The 13493-nt window shown below is 39.5% G+C and overlaps 7 non-coding genes across 7 annotated transcripts; all 7 read right to left on the bottom strand.

The window, feature by feature from the left end:
• Nucleotides 1-1246: 1246 nt before the first annotated feature.
• On the bottom strand, nt 1247-1319 carry TRNAF-GAA (transfer RNA phenylalanine (anticodon GAA)). Its single transcript has one exon. It is a non-coding gene; the product is annotated as a tRNA-Phe (tRNA).
• Nucleotides 1320-3570: 2251 nt separating this feature from the next.
• On the bottom strand, nt 3571-3643 carry TRNAF-GAA (transfer RNA phenylalanine (anticodon GAA)). The gene has a single exon. It is a non-coding gene; the product is annotated as a tRNA-Phe (tRNA).
• A 2259-nt stretch (nt 3644-5902) lies between these two features.
• TRNAF-GAA (transfer RNA phenylalanine (anticodon GAA)) lies at nt 5903-5975 on the bottom strand. Its single transcript has one exon. It is a non-coding gene; the product is annotated as a tRNA-Phe (tRNA).
• A 2258-nt stretch (nt 5976-8233) lies between these two features.
• On the bottom strand, nt 8234-8306 carry TRNAF-GAA (transfer RNA phenylalanine (anticodon GAA)). The gene has a single exon. It is a non-coding gene; the product is annotated as a tRNA-Phe (tRNA).
• Nucleotides 8307-9399: 1093 nt separating this feature from the next.
• Nucleotides 9400-9472, bottom strand: TRNAF-GAA (transfer RNA phenylalanine (anticodon GAA)). Its single transcript has one exon. It is a non-coding gene; the product is annotated as a tRNA-Phe (tRNA).
• A 1093-nt stretch (nt 9473-10565) lies between these two features.
• Nucleotides 10566-10638, bottom strand: TRNAF-GAA (transfer RNA phenylalanine (anticodon GAA)). The gene has a single exon. It is a non-coding gene; the product is annotated as a tRNA-Phe (tRNA).
• Nucleotides 10639-12896: 2258 nt separating this feature from the next.
• Nucleotides 12897-12969, bottom strand: TRNAF-GAA (transfer RNA phenylalanine (anticodon GAA)). The gene has a single exon. It is a non-coding gene; the product is annotated as a tRNA-Phe (tRNA).
• Nucleotides 12970-13493: the final 524 nt, after the last annotated feature.

The raw sequence follows: 13493 nt of genomic DNA, 5'->3' as shown, positions 1-13493 counted from the left end.
AAAAATTTGATGAATAGAGAAAAAAGTACTGCAGCAGATTCCAAGACCTCTTTTGTCAGAAGCAAGGAACCTCTCAACTGTGCCGAAACCCAGGATTGAACCAGGGACCTTTAGATGTTCAGTCTAACGCTCTCCCAACTGAGCTATTTCGGCCTGCTGCTAGCAGTGGTCTTCATACTTTGATTTGAACCATTCAACAAACTAGATGCATGACCTGGATATTTACCCTTATATGTTAGAGATATGTTTTAAGGAGTCCTGTATCATTCAGCAGTTAACTTGTGCAATGGGTAAATAGCGTTTTTGGGATCCGGGTTAGGTAACGTTTTTTTAACTCTGAATGGACTAGCACTATATTACCCAGACGTATGTGGCCTGAGTAGGTAAGCAATGTCATCTGACTACTGACATCTGTGTTGAAGGGGAAGTGGAAGGTAATGCAGACAAGAGTTTACTTTACAAAAAAGCATGAAATGGGAAACATTCATAGTCTAACCTGAAGGCAAGAAATGTGGAAGCAAGTTTAGAAGGAGGACAGAAAGCAAAGTCTATGTTAAATTGCTTGTGTTGTATATCAGTTGGAAAAAATTTGATGAATAGAGAAAAAAGTACTGCAGCAGATTTCAAGACCTATTTTGTTGAAAGCAAGGAACCTCTTAACTGTGCCGAAAACCGGGATTGAAACAGGGACCTTTAGATCTTCAGTCTAACGCTCTCCCAACTGAGCTATTTCGGCCTGCTGCTAGCTGTGGTCTTCATACTTTGATTTGAACCATTCAACAAACTAGATGCATGACCTGGATATTTACCCTTATATGTTAGAGATATGTTTTAAGGAGTCCTGTATCATTCTGCAGTTAACTTGTGCAATGGGTAAATAGCGTTTTTGGGATCCTAGTTAGATAGCATTTTTTTAACTCTGAATGGACTAGCACTATATTACCCAGACGTATGTGGCCTGAGTAGGTAAGCAACGTCATCTGACTACTGACATCTGTGTTCAAGGGGAAGTTGAAGGTAATGCAGACAAGAGTTTACATTACAAAAAAGCATGAAATGGGAAACATTCATAGTCTAACCTGAAGGCAAGAAATGTGGAAGCAAGGTTAGAAGGAGGACACAAAGCAAAGTCTATGTTAAATTGCTTGTGTTGTATATCAGTTAGAAAAAATTTGATGAATAGTCAAAAAAGTACTACAGCTGATTCCAAGACCTATTTTGTTAGAAGCAAGGAACCTCTCAACTGTGCCGAACCCCGGGATTGAACCAGGGACCTTTAGATCTTCAGTCTAACGCTCTCCCAACTGAGCTATTTCGGCCTGCTGCTAGCTGTGGTCTTCATACTTTGATTTGAACCATTCAACAAACTAGATGCATGACCTGGATGTTTACCCTTATATGTTAGAGATATGTTTTAAGGAGTCCTGTATCATTCAGCAGTTAACTTGTGCAATGGGTAAATAGAGTTTTGGGATCCGGGTTAGGTAGCGTTTTTTTAACTCTGAATGGACTAGCACTATATTACCCAGACGTATGTGGCCTGAGTAGGTAAGCAACGTCATCTGACTACTGACATCTGTGTTCAAGGGGAAGTTGAAGGTAAGGCAGACAAGAGTTTACATTACAAAAAAGTATGAAATGGGAAACATTCATAGTCTAACCTGAAGGCAAGAAATGTGGAAGCAAGTTTAGAAGGAGGACACAAAGCAAAGTCTATGTTAAATTGCTTGTGTTGTATATCAGTTGGAAAGAATTTGATGAATAGAGAAAAAAGTACTACAGCTGATTCCAAGACCTATTTTGTTAGAAGCAAGGAACCTCTCAACTGTGCCGAAACCCGGGATTGAACCAGAGACCTTTAGCTCTTCAGTCTAACGCTCTCCCAACTGAGCTATTTCGGCCTGCCGCTAGCTGAGGTCTTCATACTTTGATTTGAACCATTCAACAAACTAGATGCATGACCTGGATATTTATCCTTATATGTTAGAGATATGTTTTAAGGAGTCCTGTATCATTCAGCAGTTAACTTGTGCAATGATGGTTTTTACGATCCGGGTTAGGTAACGTTTTTTTAACTCTGAATGGACTAGCACTATATTACCCAGACGTATGTGGCCTGAGTAGGTAAGCAATGTCATCTGACTACTGACATCTGTGTTCAAGGGGAAGTTGAAGGTAATGCAGACAAGAGTTTACTTTACAAAAAAGCATGAAATGGGAAACATTCATAGTCTAACCTGAAGGCAAGAAATGTGGAAGCAAGTTTAGAAGGAGGACAGAAAGCAAAGTCTATGTTAAATTGCTTGTGTTGTATATCAGTTCGAAAAAATTTGATGAATAGAGAAAAAAGTACTGCAGCAGATTTCAAGACCTATTTTGTTGAAAGCAAGGAACCTCTCAACTGTGCCGAAAACCGGAATTGAAACAGGGACATTTAGATCTTCCGTCTAACGCTCTCCCAACTGAGATATTTCGGCCTGCTGCTAGCTGTGGTCTTCATACTTTGATTTGAACCATTCAACAAACTAGATGCATGACCTGGATATTTACCCTTATATGTTAGAGATATGTTTTAAGGAGTCCTGTATCATTCAGCAGTTAACTTGTGCAATGGGTAAATAGCATTTTTGGGATCCGGGTTAGGTAGCGTTTTTTTAACTCTGAATGGACTAGCACTATATTACCCAGACGTATGTGGCCTGAGTAGGTAAGCAACGTCATCTGACTACTGACATCTGTGTTCAAGGGGAAGTTGAAGGTAATGCAGACAAGAGTTTACATTACAAAAAAGCATGAAATGGGAAACATTCATAGTCTAACCTGAAGGCAAGAAATGTGGAAGCAAGTTTAGAAGGAGGACAGAAAGCAAAGTCTATGTTAAATTGCTTGTGTTGTATATCAGTTGGAAAAAATTTGATGAATAGATAAAAAAGTACAACAGCTGATTCCAAGACCTATTTTGTTAGAAGCAAGGAACCTCTCAACTGTGCCGAAACCCGGGATTGAACCAGGGACCTTTACATCTTCAGTCTAACGCTCTCCCAACTGAGCTATTTCGGCCTGCTGCTAGCTGTGGTCTTCATACTTTGATTTGAACCATTCAACAAACTAGATGCATGACCTGGATATTTACCCTTATATGTTAGAGATATGTTTTAAGGAGTCCTGTATCATTCAGCAGTTAACTTGTGCAATGAGTAAATAGCATTTTTGGGATCCGGGTTAGGTAGCGTTTTTTTAACTCTGAATGGACTAGTACTATATTACCCAGACGTATGTGGCCTGAGTAGGTAAGCAACGTCATCTGACTACTGACATCTGTGTTCAAGGGGAAGTTGAAGGTAATGCAGACAAGAGTTTACATTACAAAAAAGCATGAAATGGGAAACATTCATAGTCTAACCTGAAGGCAAGAAATGTGGAAGCAAGTTTAGAAGGAGGACAGAAAGCAAAGTCTATGTTAAATTGCTTGTGTTTTATTTCAGTTGAAAGAAATTTGATGAATAGAGAAAAAAGTACTACAGCTGATTCCAAGACCTATTTTGTTAGAAGCAAGGAACCTCTCAACTGTGCCGAAACCCGGGATAGAACCAGGGACCTTTAGATCTTCAGTCTAACGCTCTCCCAACTGAGCTATTTCGGCCTGCTGCTAGCTGAGGTCTTCATACTTTGATTTGAACCATTCAACAAACTAGATGCATGACCTGGATATTTACCCTTATATGTTAGAGATATGTTTTAAGGAGTCCTGTATCATCCAGCAGTTAACTTGTGCAATGGGTAAATAGCGTTTTTGGGATCCGGGTTAGGTAGCGTTTTTTTAACTCTGAATGGACTAGCACTATATTACCCAGACGTATTTGGCCTGAGTAGGTAAGCAATGTCATCTGACTACTGACATCTGTGTTCAAGGGGAAGTTGAAGGTAAGGCAGACAAGAGGTTACTTTACAAAAAAGCATGAAATGGGAAACATTCATAGTCTAACCTGAAGGCAAGAAATGTGGAAGCAAGTTTAGAAGGAGGACAGAAAGCAAAGTCTATGTTAAATTGCTTGTGTTGTATATCAGTTGGAAAAAATTTGATGAATAGAGAAAAAAGTACTGCAGCAGATTTCAAGACCTATTTTGTTGAAAGCAAGGAACCTCTCAACTGTGCCGAAAACCGGGATTGAAACAGGGACCTTTAGATCTTCAGTCTAACGCTCTCCCAACTGAGCTGTTTCGGCCTGCTGCTAGCTGTGGTCTTCATACTTTGATTTGAACCATTCAACAAACTAGATGCATGACCTGGATATTTACCCTTATATGTTAGAGATATGTTTTAAGGAGTCCTGTATCATTCAGCAGTTAACTTGTGCAATGGGTAAATAGCGTTTTTGGGATCCGGGTTAGGTAGCGTTTTTTTAACTCTGAATGGACTAGCACTATATTACCCAGACGTATTTGGCCTGAGTAGGTAAGCAATGTCATCTGACTACTGACATCTGTGTTCAAGGGGAAGTTGAAGGTAAGGCAGACAAGAGGTTACTTTACAAAAAAGCATGAAATGGGAAACATTCATAGTCTAACCTGAAGGCAAGAAATGTGGAAGCAAGTTTAGAATGAGGACAGAAAGCAAAGTCTATGTTAAATTACTTGTGTTGTATATCAGTTGGAAAAAATTTGATGAATAGAGAAAAAAGTACTGCAGCAGATTCCAAGACCTCTTTTGTCAGAAGCAAGGAACCTCTCAACTGTGCCGAAACCCAGGATTGAACCAGGGACCTTTAGATGTTCAGTCTAACGCTCTCCCAACTGAGCTATTTCGGCCTGCTGCTAGCAGTGGTCTTCATACTTTGATTTGAACCATTCAACAAACTAGATGCATGACCTGGATATTTACCCTTATATGTTAGAGATATGTTTTAAGGAGTCCTGTATCATTCAGCAGTTAACTTGTGCAATGGGTAAATAGCGTTTTTGGGATCCGGGTTAGGTAACGTTTTTTTAACTCTGAATGGACTAGCACTATATTACCCAGACGTATGTGGCCTGAGTAGGTAAGCAATGTCATCTGACTACTGACATCTGTGTTGAAGGGGAAGTGGAAGGTAATGCAGACAAGAGTTTACTTTACAAAAAAGCATGAAATGGGAAACATTCATAGTCTAACCTGAAGGCAAGAAATGTGGAAGCAAGTTTAGAAGGAGGACAGAAAGCAAAGTCTATGTTAAATTGCTTGTGTTGTATATCAGTTGGAAAAAATTTGATGAATAGAGAAAAAAGTACTGCAGCAGATTTCAAGACCTATTTTGTTGAAAGCAAGGAACCTCTTAACTGTGCCGAAAACCGGGATTGAAACAGGGACCTTTAGATCTTCAGTCTAACGCTCTCCCAACTGAGCTATTTCGGCCTGCTGCTAGCTGTGGTCTTCATACTTTGATTTGAACCATTCAACAAACTAGATGCATGACCTGGATGTTTACCCTTATATGTTAGAGATATGTTTTAAGGAGTCCTGTATCATTCTGCAGTTAACTTGTGCAATGGGTAAATAGCGTTTTTGGGATCCTAGTTAGATAGCATTTTTTTAACTCTGAATGGACTAGCACTATATTACCCAGACGTATGTGGCCTGAGTAGGTAAGCAACGTCATCTGACTACTGACATCTGTGTTCAAGGGGAAGTTGAAGGTAATGCAGACAAGAGTTTACATTACAAAAAAGCATGAAATGGGAAACATTCATAGTCTAACCTGAAGGCAAGAAATGTGGAAGCAAGGTTAGAAGGAGGACACAAAGCAAAGTCTATGTTAAATTGCTTGTGTTGTATATCAGTTAGAAAAAATTTGATGAATAGTCAAAAAAGTACTACAGCTGATTCCAAGACCTATTTTGTTAGAAGCAAGGAACCTCTCAACTGTGCCGAACCCCGGGATTGAACCAGGGACCTTTAGATCTTCAGTCTAACGCTCTCCCAACTGAGCTATTTCGGCCTGCTGCTAGCTGTGGTCTTCATACTTTGATTTGAACCATTCAACAAACTAGATGCATGACCTGGATGTTTACCCTTATATGTTAGAGATATGTTTTAAGGAGTCCTGTATCATTCAGCAGTTAACTTGTGCAATGGGTAAATAGAGTTTTGGGATCCGGGTTAGGTAGCGTTTTTTTAACTCTGAATGGACTAGCACTATATTACCCAGACGTATGTGGCCTGAGTAGGTAAGCAACGTCATCTGACTACTGACATCTGTGTTCAAGGGGAAGTTGAAGGTAAGGCAGACAAGAGTTTACATTACAAAAAAGTATGAAATGGGAAACATTCATAGTCTAACCTGAAGGCAAGAAATGTGGAAGCAAGTTTAGAAGGAGGACACAAAGCAAAGTCTATGTTAAATTGCTTGTGTTGTATATCAGTTGGAAAGAATTTGATGAATAGAGAAAAAAGTACTACAGCTGATTCCAAGACCTATTTTGTTAGAAGCAAGGAACCTCTCAACTGTGCCGAAACCCGGGATTGAACCAGAGACCTTTAGCTCTTCAGTCTAACGCTCTCCCAACTGAGCTATTTCGGCCTGCCGCTAGCTGAGGTCTTCATACTTTGATTTGAACCATTCAACAAACTAGATGCATGACCTGGATATTTATCCTTATATGTTAGAGATATGTTTTAAGGAGTCCTGTATCATTCAGCAGTTAACTTGTGCAATGGGTAAATATGGTTTTTACGATCCGGGTTAGGTAACGTTTTTTTAACTCTGAATGGACTAGCACTATATTACCCAGACGTATGTGGCCTGAGTAGGTAAGCAATGTCATCTGACTACTGACATCTGTGTTCAAGGGGAAGTTGAAGGTAATGCAGACAAGAGTTTACTTTACAAAAAAGCATGAAATGGGAAACATTCATAGTCTAACCTGAAGGCAAGAAATGTGGAAGCAAGTTTAGAAGGAGGACAGAAAGCAAAGTCTATGTTAAATTGCTTGTGTTGTATATCAGTTCGAAAAAATTTGATGAATAGAGAAAAAAGTACTGCAGCAGATTTCAAGACCTATTTTGTTGAAAGCAAGGAACCTCTCAACTGTGCCGAAAACCGGAATTGAAACAGGGACATTTAGATCTTCCGTCTAACGCTCTCCCAACTGAGATATTTCGGCCTGCTGCTAGCTGTGGTCTTCATACTTTGATTTGAACCATTCAACAAACTAGATGCATGACCTGGATATTTACCCTTATATGTTAGAGATATGTTTTAAGGAGTCCTGTATCATTCAGCAGTTAACTTGTGCAATGGGTAAATAGCATTTTTGGGATCCGGGTTAGGTAGCGTTTTTTTAACTCTGAATGGACTAGCACTATATTACCCAGACGTATGTGGCCTGAGTAGGTAAGCAACGTCATCTGACTACTGACATCTGTGTTCAAGGGGAAGTTGAAGGTAATGCAGACAAGAGTTTACATTACAAAAAAGCATGAAATGGGAAACATTCATAGTCTAACCTGAAGGCAAGAAATGTGGAAGCAAGTTTAGAAGGAGGACAGAAAGCAAAGTCTATGTTAAATTGCTTGTGTTGTATATCAGTTGGAAAAAATTTGATGAATAGATAAAAAAGTACAACAGCTGATTCCAAGACCTATTTTGTTAGAAGCAAGGAACCTCTCAACTGTGCCGAAACCCGGGATTGAACCAGGGACCTTTACATCTTCAGTCTAACGCTCTCCCAACTGAGCTATTTCGGCCTGCTGCTAGCTGTGGTCTTCATACTTTGATTTGAACCATTCAACAAACTAGATGCATGACCTGGATATTTACCCTTATATGTTAGAGATATGTTTTAAGGAGTCCTGTATCATTCAGCAGTTAACTTGTGCAATGAGTAAATAGCATTTTTGGGATCCGGGTTAGGTAGCGTTTTTTTAACTCTGAATGGACTAGTACTATATTACCCAGACGTATGTGGCCTGAGTAGGTAAGCAACGTCATCTGACTACTGACATCTGTGTTCAAGGGGAAGTTGAAGGTAATGCAGACAAGAGTTTACATTACAAAAAAGCATGAAATGGGAAACATTCATAGTCTAACCTGAAGGCAAGAAATGTGGAAGCAAGTTTAGAAGGAGGACAGAAAGCAAAGTCTATGTTAAATTGCTTGTGTTTTATTTCAGTTGAAAGAAATTTGATGAATAGAGAAAAAAGTACTACAGCTGATTCCAAGACCTATTTTGTTAGAAGCAAGGAACCTCTCAACTGTGCCGAAACCCGGGATAGAACCAGGGACCTTTAGATCTTCAGTCTAACGCTCTCCCAACTGAGCTATTTCGGCCTGCTGCTAGCTGAGGTCTTCATACTTTGATTTGAACCATTCAACAAACTAGATGCATGACCTGGATATTTACCCTTATATGTTAGAGATATGTTTTAAGGAGTCCTGTATCATCCAGCAGTTAACTTGTGCAATGGGTAAATAGCGTTTTTGGGATCCGGGTTAGGTAGCGTTTTTTTAACTCTGAATGGACTAGCACTATATTACCCAGACGTATTTGGCCTGAGTAGGTAAGCAATGTCATCTGACTACTGACATCTGTGTTCAAGGGGAAGTTGAAGGTAAGGCAGACAAGAGGTTACTTTACAAAAAAGCATGAAATGGGAAACATTCATAGTCTAACCTGAAGGCAAGAAATGTGGAAGCAAGTTTAGAAGGAGGACAGAAAGCAAAGTCTATGTTAAATTGCTTGTGTTGTATATCAGTTGGAAAAAATTTGATGAATAGAGAAAAAAGTACTGCAGCAGATTTCAAGACCTATTTTGTTGAAAGCAAGGAACCTCTCAACTGTGCCGAAAACCGGGATTGAAACAGGGACCTTTAGATCTTCAGTCTAACGCTCTCCCAACTGAGCTGTTTCGGCCTGCTGCTAGCTGTGGTCTTCATACTTTGATTTGAACCATTCAACAAACTAGATGCATGACCTGGATATTTACCCTTATATGTTAGAGATATGTTTTAAGGAGTCCTGTATCATTCAGCAGTTAACTTGTGCAATGGGTAAATAGCATTTTTGGGATCCGGGTTAGGTAGCGTTTTTTTAACTCTGAATGGACTAGCACTATATTACCCAGACGTATGTGGCCTGAGTAGGTAAGCAACGTCCTCTGACTACTGACATCTGTGTTCAAGGGGAAGTTGAAGGTAATGCAGACAAGAGTTTACATTACAAAAAAGCATGAAATGGGAAACATTCATAGTCTAACCTGAAGGCAAGAAATGTGGAAGCAAGTTTAGAAGCAGGACACAAAGCAAAGTCTATGTTAAATTGCTTGTGTTGTATATCAGTTGGAAAGAATTTGATGAATAGAGAAAAAAGTACTACAGCGGATTCTAAGACCTATTTTGTTAGACCCAAGGAACCTCTCAACTGTGCCGAAACCCGGGATTGAACCAGGGACCTTTAGATCTTCAGTCTAACGCTCTCCCAACTGAGCTATTTCGGCCTGCTGCTAGCTGTGGTCTTCATACTTTGATTTGAACCATTCAACAAAGAAGATGCATGACCTGGATATTTACCCTTATGTGTTAGAGATATGTTTTAAGGAGTCCTGTATCATTCAGCAGTTAACTTGTGCAATGGGTAAATAGCGTTTTTGGGATCCGGGTTAGGTAGCGTTTTTTTAACTCTGAATGGACTAGCACTATATTACCCAGACGTATGTGGCCTGAGTAGGTAAGCAATGTCATCTGACTACTGACATCTGTGTTCAAGGGGAAGTTGAAGGTAATGCAGACAAGAGTTTACTTTACAAAAAAGCATGAAATGGGAAACATTCATAGTCTAACCTGAAGGCAAGAAATGTGGAAGCAAGTTTAGAAGGAGGACAGAAAGCAAAGTCTATGTTAAATTGCTTGTGTTGTATATCAGTTGGAAAAAATTTTAAGAATAGAGAAAAAAGTACTGCAGCAGATTTCAAGACCTATTTTGTTGAAAGCAAGGAACCTCTTAACTGTGCCGAAAACCGGGATTGAAACAGGGACCTTTAGATCTTCAGTCTAACGCTCTCCCAACTGAGCTATTTCGGCCTGCTGCTAGCTGTGGTCTTCATACTTTGATTTGAACCATTCAACAAACTAGATGCATGACCTGGATATTTACCCTTATATGTTAGAGATATGTTTTAAGGAGTCCTGTATCATTCTGCAGTTAACTTGTGCAATGGGTAAATAGCGTTTTTGGGATCCTAGTTAGATAGCATTTTTTTAACTCTGAATGGACTAGCACTATATTACCCAGACGTATGTGGCCTGAGTAGGTAAGCAACGTCATCTGACTACTGACATCTGTGTTCAAGGGGAAGTTGAAGGTAATGCAGACAAGAGTTTACATTACAAAAAAGCATGAAATGGGAAACATTCATAGTCTAACCTGAAGGCAAGAAATGTGGAAGCAAGGTTAGAAGGAGGACACAAAGCAAAGTCTATGTTAAATTGCTTGTGTTGTATATCAGTTAGAAAAAATTTGATGAATAGTCAAAAAAGTACTACAGCTGATTCGAAGACCTATTTTGTTAGAAGCAAGGAACCTCTCAACTGTGCCGAACCCCGGGATTGAACCAGGGACCTTTAGATCTTCAGTCTAACGCTCTCCCAACTGAGCTATTTCGGCCTGCTGCTAGCTGTGGTCTTCATACTTTGATTTGAACCATTCAACAAACTAGATGCATGACCTGGATGTTTACCCTTATATGTTAGAGATATGTTTTAAGGAGTCCTGTATCATTCAGCAGTTAACTTGTGCAATGGGTAAATAGAGTTTTGGGATCCGGGTTAGGTAGCGTTTTTTTAACTCTGAATGGACTAGCACTATATTACCCAGACGTATGTGGCCTGAGTAGGTAAGCAACGTCATCTGACTACTGACATCTGTGTTCAAGGGGAAGTTGAAGGTAAGGCAGACAAGAGTTTACATTACAAAAAAGTATGAAATGGGAAACATTCATAGTCTAACCTGAAGGCAAGAAATGTGGAAGCAAGTTTAGAAGGAGGACACAAAGCAAAGTCTATGTTAAATTGCTTGTGTTGTATATCAGTTGGAAAGAATTTGATGAATAGAGAAAAAAGTACTACAGCTGATTCCAAGACCTATTTTGTTAGAAGCAAGGAACCTCTCAACTGTGCCGAAACCCGGGATTGAACCAGAGACCTTTAGCTCTTCAGTCTAACGCTCTCCCAAATGAGCTATTTCGGCCTGCCGCTAGCTGAGGTCTTCATACTTTGATTTGAACCATTCAACAAACTAGATGCATGACCTGGATATTTATCCTTATATGTTAGAGATATGTTTTAAGGAGTCCTGTATCATTCAGCAGTTAACTTGTGCAATGGGTAAATATGGTTTTTACGATCCGGGTTAGGTAACGTTTTTTTAACTCTGAATGGACTAGCACTATATTACCCAGACGTATGTGGCCTGAGTAGGTAAGCAATGTCATCTGACTACTGACATCTGTGTTCAAGGGGAAGTTGAAGGTAATGCAGACAAGAGTTTACTTTACAAAAAAGCATGAAATGGGAAACATTCATAGTCTAACCTGAAGGCAAGAAATGTGGAAGCAAGTTTAGAAGGAGGACAGAAAGCAAAGTCTATGTTAAATTGCTTGTGTTGTATATCAGTTCGAAAAAATTTGATGAATAGAGAAAAAAGTACTGCAGCAGATTTCAAGACCTATTTTGTTGAAAGCAAGGAACCTCTCAACTGTGCCGAAAACCGGAATTGAAACAGGGACCTTTAGATCTTCCGTCTAACGCTCTCCCAACTGAGATATTTCGGCCTGCTGCTAGCTGTGGTCTTCATACTTTGATTTGAACCATTCAACAAACTAGATGCATGACCTGGATATTTACCCTTATATGTTAGAGATATGTTTTAAGGAGTCCTGTATCATTCAGCAGTTAACTTGTGCAATGGGTAAATAGCATTTTTGGGATCCGGGTTAGGTAGCGTTTTTTTAACTCTGAATGGACTAGCACTATATTACCCAGACGTATGTGGCCTGAGTAGGTAAGCAACGTCATCTGACTACTGACATCTGTGTTCAAGGGGAAGTTGAAGGTAATGCAGACAAGAGTTTACATTACAAAAAAGCATGAAATGGGAAACATTCATAGTCTAACCTGAAGGCAAGAAATGTGGAAGCAAGTTTAGAAAAAGGACAGAAAGCAAAGTCTATGTTAAATTGCTTGTGTTGTATATCAGTTGGAAAAAATTTGATGAATAGATAAAAAAGTACTACAGCTGATTCCAAGACCTATTTTGTTAGAAGCAAGGAACCTCTCAACTGTGCCGAAACCCGGGACTGAACCAGGGACCTTTAGATCTTCAGTCTAACGCTCTCCCAACTGAGCTATTTCGGCCTGCTGCTAGCTGTGGTCTTCATACTTTGATTTGAACCATTCAACAAACTAGATGCATGACCTGGATATTTACCCTTATATGTTAGAGATATGTTTTAAGGAGTCCTGTATCATTCAGCAGTTAACTTGTGCAATGAGTAAATAGCATTTTTGGGATCCGGGTTAGGTAGCGTTTTTTTAACTCTGAATGGACTAGTACTATATTACCCAGACGTATGTGGCCTGAGTAGGTAAGCAACGTCATCTGACTACTGACATCTGTGTTCAAGGGGAAGTTGAAGGTAATGCAGACAAGAGTTTACATTACAAAAAAGCATGAAATGGGAAACATTCATAGTCTAACCTGAAGGCAAGAAATGTGGAAGCAAGTTTAGAAGGAGGACAGAAAGCAAAGTCTATGTTAAATTGCTTGTGTTTTATTTCAGTTGAAAGAAATTTGATGAATAGAGAAAAAAGTACTACAGCTGATTCCAAGACCTATTTTGTTAGAAGCAAGGAACCTCTCAACTGTGCCGAAACCCGGGATTGAACCAGGGACCTTTAGATCTTCAGTCTAACGCTCTCCCAACTGAGCTATTTCGACCTGCTGCTAGCTGAGGTCTTCATACTTTGATTTGAACCATTCAACAAACTAGATGCATGACCTGGATATTTACCCTTATATGTTAGAGATATGTTTTAAGGAGTCCTGTATCAGTCAGCAGTTAACTTGTGCAATGGGTAAATAGCGTTTTTGGGATCCGGGTTAGGTAGCGTTTTTTTAACTCTGAATGGACTAGCACTATATTACCCAGACGTATGTGGCCTGAGTAGGTAAGCAATGTCATCTGACTACTGACATCTGTGTTCAAGGGGAAGTTGAAGGTAATGCAGACAAGAGTTTACTTTACAAAAAAGCATGAAATGGGAAACATTCATAGTGTAACCTGAAGGCAAGAAATGTGGAAGCAAGTTTAAAGGAGGACAGAAAGTAAAGTCTATGTTAAATTGCTTGTGTTGTATATCAGTCGGAAAAAATTTGATGAATAGAGAAAAAAGTACTGCAGCAGATTTCAAGACCTATTTTGTTGAAAGCAAGGAACCTCTCAACTGTGCCGAAAACCGGGA

This window comes from Lissotriton helveticus, chromosome 8, assembly GCF_964261635.1.
Source record: "Lissotriton helveticus chromosome 8, aLisHel1.1, whole genome shotgun sequence".
NCBI lineage: Eukaryota > Metazoa > Chordata > Amphibia > Caudata > Salamandridae > Lissotriton > Lissotriton helveticus.
The sequence above is the reverse complement of the archived record's forward strand: the minus strand, read 5'-3'. Positions and strand labels throughout refer to the sequence as shown.